The following is a 5,447-nucleotide window of genomic DNA, read 5'->3' as shown; positions in this document are numbered from 1 at the left end:
ACCAGAACCAGAGCAAGGGATTCGAAAAGCCATGAAGAAATGTTAGCGCTATGTAACTTTGGTAAAAATCACCTAATCTAATGGAAGTAGGGATTGATTCGATGTGAAGGCCAAGTCCTTTGAAGCGGGGCCGCCGAGCTCTGTTGACGTTTCTAATGCAATGGCTCTGTTGTAGAAACGCGGCATTCCTCCGCAGCTCTCGCACAAGACGCCGTTTGACTGTACGCCTGAGCCGAAGGGGGGGGGTGGATGCGTGACAGCGTCAGAGCCTGCAGATCCCCAAGTGGACGCTGCTTCCCTTAACTCGTATTTGAAGTGTGAGATTACAGATATTGCTCACGTGGAGTTGGGGTCTGGGGTTCCCAACAAAGGCCTTTTATTGCCCCTGACAGCAAGATATCCAGATAAAAGATGATCCCATATTTAAAAAAAAAAAAGGGAGGTTAAAAAAAAAGTGAATCATCTTTAAGATCTTTTCTCTTTGAGGCTTCAGAATTGGGTTTATGTGAATCATGGCATCAATCAAAACATGGGAACGTTTGGAGCATGGAGATCATGTTTTCGCGTCTGCAGTCAGCGATGAGGTCACCGAGGACCTCAGTACAGCGGAATCTCAAAATTTGAACACCCCTGAGGTTACACATTTTGGAAAATGAAATAAAATACAAAAATTGCTACAAAGTGGAAAGAAACGGCTCATTTTCATGGCATATTGTGCAAGACTTCAGCACAATGAGTCATTCCTGTTGTTTTTGTTTTTGTTTTTTGGCCCGTGCCTTTTTCTCGTAACTTTTGGTACACAAATTGATGTGGTACATTTTGAACAACAAACAAACTTTTATGGAAATATACACCTCAAAACTGCAAAGGCAAGGCTGCCTTAATTATATAGCTCATTTCGTCCACAAAGTAACTCACTGTGCTTCACAGAGTTACAAAACAGCAATAAAAGGCAACATTTAAATGCAAAATACAAGCAAATGAAATAAATCCATTTAAAAAAATGGAAGCATGTCATACATTTAAAAGCAAAGCAGCGAATTAAAAAGTGGTTTGCTAAAATGAGTAAAAGAATGTGTAGCCAACACAAGAGCATGACAATGACCACAGAAATGCTCTGAAACACCTTTATCCTTGGGATGTGAAAAAGCATCGTTTTGAACCTGGATTTAAAGCCATTTAAATTTGGGGCTGACTTCAAATCTGTTGGCACTTTATTCCATTTGCGTGCAGCACAACAGCTAAATCCTGCTGCACCATCTTTGCTTTATACTCCAGGCTCCCCCAGTTGACGTTGACCCAATCCTGCTGACCTCAGAAATCAAATGTTTTTTTTTTTTTTTGTTTGTTTGTTTGGTTGGTTTTTTTGGGGGGGTGTAGTGTAGTTTTCTTATGAAATGACTTATGAATTGGCTTGCAAAATCTGGACCTGTTAAATCGAACACAAAACGGATGTACTGGCAAGAAACCATACTTATGGCAATATGCGGATGCACGGGTTGAGTTTACCTTCTGCCATCTCATGGAAGCGCATTTAATTTTCTGTCTGTGATTATATAGATAGATGAACAAAGTTAGAGTTGTAAATCATGAATAATAATTTTCCAACAAATTCAGTGAAGTTTGAAAATTTCCTGTCTCGTGTGGCCCCTGGTTTGGAATGATTGATGTACCTAATGTGCACATGATTCTATAAATGGATTATTTATTGACTTAATGGCAATTGAGATGTAGGGTGGCTGCAAAGGGTCAAAAAGGAACGTTTTTTTTTGTGTCGAAGATGCACTTGAAGTCAGTTAATTACTTACTTCTCATATGTTTTCATCCGTCACGTTGACACTGCCAGCAAAGCCAGTAATAATGTGTAACGATGTTTACGGGGGGTGAATTTTCAAGTCAGGTCACTTTTTTTCACTCATAATTTCAAATGAATGATTTTATTTAAAGAATTAAAATAAAAAAAAAACACGGGTCCGGGCATATTGACTGTTTTTCATCAGGCATCATGACCTTACATTACACATGTTACACGACGTGACAATTTTAGACTCTCCTTGAGCAGCAAACGAGAGACTCGGGAAAGCACGCAGGGGCCAGATGGTCACTTTGTCTGCTGACTCACTTGAAGCCCTCGCACAGAAATCAAACCGACTACAATGAATTTCAGCTGCTGACTCAGCGGTGAAAATGACTTTCATGTGCTGACTTATGCTATAAATAGCATTGCCTCACGCCTGATGAATACGCAAAAAGATTTTTGTTTGGCACCCTTGCCACGTTGTATGTCAATATGAGCAACTCGATGTCAATAGAAATACTGATGTTCATTTATCTCTTCGCGTGTCAACCCGCGATGTCCCTTTTTTTTCAAGAATTCGGGTCACTTGAAGGCTCCTATCAACACTTGAACCTCGGATGTGTTTCACATTAGCACATGCACACAAAGACCAGATGACCTCGTGTCTACACATGTGGACATGACGCAACCTTCCTCCTGGTCACGCTCTCTTCGATCGCCACGCAAACAGAATCACTTTCCGTCCTCGTCAAATTGGGTCGAAGGTCTTTAGTCGTTTTATTTAAAAAATAAAAAAAGTGGCGGCATCGTGGAAGCTTCGTTAGCACTTCCACCTGACAGCTCTGGGGTTGGAGGTTCAAATCTGGGTTCCGACCTTCCGACCTGTGGAGTTTGCATTTTTGAAGATTACGGTTTCAAATTTTTTTTTCTCCAATATTTTAAGATTTTTTAAAAAATTCGTGCCCAGTTCCCAATTTCATTGAAAACACATGCTTTGTGAAGAATTTTTCAGGTTTAAAATGCAATTTTTTTCCCTCGAAATGCATTTCATCGAATGGCAATTATGCAATTGATTTTTGCTATTCACTGGTTGGCCAGATCCTTTCACTGCACTCAATCAGGAAACACTGAGGCATTACTCGGATGTTATCCCTCTACTTCTCACAAAACCTAAGCTCGCATGTTTTCAGGGTTTTTTTTTTTTTTTTGCTTTGATAGGTTGCGATGGATCGTTTTATTCACTGGATGACATTCTTTGCGTTACATTGGATGTAACGAGGCATGCTCCTCAGTGGTGACTTTTAGATCCTAACTACAGAGCGGCTAAAATTTGTCCACAATGGACTTCCACTTGTCACAATCATGCAGTGTAAAAATGTCCAAAAGTGAGTCATGGATTCGACCCCAGCCGGGCTCGACGCGGCATGCCGCAGTTCCTTCTCAGTTGTGAGCTCCAGCGGGACGGACCCCTGAACTTAGACAGTGTAATCAGAGCCGGAGCAGGATATTAGCTAAATTACACATGAAAGCCGGGATATTTGAAGGAAGCCTGTGCACTAAATATTATGATAAATTATAGCCTAATGCAAGAAGATAAGGCTCAGCTACACAAGAATAATATAGGCAGGCACGCAGCAGGGGAGCTTGCTGGTTTGGAAGAGATACTGCGACTCCATTCATGAGAATGATGTCTCCAAACATTTGCGAAAACAATCTCACCTCAGGGTCCACTTGGTGGCTGCTTTGGAGCTTGTGATCTTATCACATGATGCTCAACAGATGGCAGGTTTGCTGATTTTTTTTCTACTTAACTGTCACAGTTCGAATATACAACATCTGAAATGCCCTGAAATACACAATCGAATGGCCAGGGTGCTTTCATCCCTTAGAATCGTCATGACGAGTGCCACTTTTTCTATGCAGGAGGAGTAAACTATTCCTCGAAAGGAGACAAAGGGTGTGAAGAAAACAGACGACGGAGCAAAGTGGAGACTGTGGAGTGTCAGCATCGAGAGCGAAGACCCAGCAACGGGGTAAGTTAAGAGTGGTGTTTCGATATTTTCCTCATTTCTAGCTGCGTATCCTCAAATAATGATGTAGTAGTGGCAACTCTGTTTTTTGAAATGCCATAGCTATCAATTACAGCGCATGCTAAAATCCATATTGCGCAAGCTTTTAAAGGTCAATTTTAAAGGGGAAGTCAAGTCAAAAATATTATTTTGAATAATATGCTCTATGCATCCCCACTAGTCGAAAAACCGCATTCTGATGAATATTGCGTTTGTGGGATATGAATTAGGCAGCAAAACCCAACTGTGTTTATCCATATCAGAGAGCAGCCATTTTGCCTTGTACAGCTACTTGCCTTGGCTGAAAATGACATCACAGTTCCAAAGGGCTCTGGTTATGACCGATAACCCTTTTTTTTAGGTTTTGGTCAAGTGATGGTCGCAGGCTGAGCCCTTTGGCACTGTGATGTCATTTTCACTTGCCAGCAAGGCAAAATGGTCACCCCCAACCCCCAGATGGACAAAACCGGGTGGAGTTTGCTCCTTAATTTTACGTGGGGGTTGTATCAAACATATTGTTGAAAAGAAAATGTTTTCATTGACTTCCCCTTTCAAAACCAAAAAATGAAAAATCTCCAAAACCTGATGTGCTCGAAAAAAAGGCAAGCCTTTTGTAAACCAGCATCAAAAATACATTGAGGGACACATAAAGCCAACTCTGATTTAAATTTTTTTTTTTAACTTTTAATATGTATTCATGCGAGTTGTCAACTGTATTAATATTTAATACATTGAGGGACACATAAAGCCAACTCTGATTTTAATTTTTTTTAAAACTTTTAATATGTATTAATGCGAGTTGTCAACTGGATTAATATTTATCCATCCATCCATCCATCCATTTTCGGGGCGTGCTAGAGCCAATGCCAGCTGTCTTCGGGCAGTAGGCGGGGGACACCCTGAACCGCTTGCCAGCCAATCGCAGGGATTAATATTTAGTAGAGCGTAATTGTTCCCAACGCAAGTGGACTGTAACATGAAAAGAGAAGGGGTTGAGTAGACTTTATACTACACGGCGGCATCTGAAGTTTAAAGTCGACCTGTCGCTAAACACCTGTTTTTGGCATCTACCGAGGACTTTCAACTCACCAGACTATAATGCTCTGTGGCGTAGCGACAAGGCAAAAGCCTTCTTCAACCTTCTGCAACAAACCAACCATTGCAGCCATCTTCAAACTTGCTCTCGTCAGCTACCTTTTTGTTTTGCACCTTCATTTCTCAGCTCAACTTAAAACCTTTATGACAAGTCTTGCCGCGTTCAAAAGTGCTGCACAGGGAGTCAAAATTAGTCATACAATAACAAAGACAGTTAAAACAAATGAGTTCCATAACAACCGTAAACACCATAAGACAGCCAAACGACGCCGAGTCTCACGCTGGGTCAAAACCTGTCGAGTAAAAATATGTTTTTAAGACGGGTTTTACAAATTAAATGTACGAAGGAACATTTTATTTGATGAATGCTGGGCCTCTTTGTCTCCAGCCTCACTCAGCGTTGACTCAACCTGCTTATCACCCACACCTCCCGTCCTCATTATTAGTTTGCAAACCTTCCCCCCCACCCCGGCACCCCGAGCCCA

The sequence above is a fragment of the Hippocampus comes genome, unplaced genomic scaffold (assembly GCF_001891065.2).
Source record: "Hippocampus comes isolate QL1 unplaced genomic scaffold, H_comes_QL1_v1.1 scaffold68, whole genome shotgun sequence".
Taxonomy (NCBI): domain Eukaryota; kingdom Metazoa; phylum Chordata; class Actinopteri; order Syngnathiformes; family Syngnathidae; genus Hippocampus; species Hippocampus comes.
The sequence above is the reverse complement of the archived record's forward strand: the minus strand, read 5'-3'. Positions refer to the sequence as shown.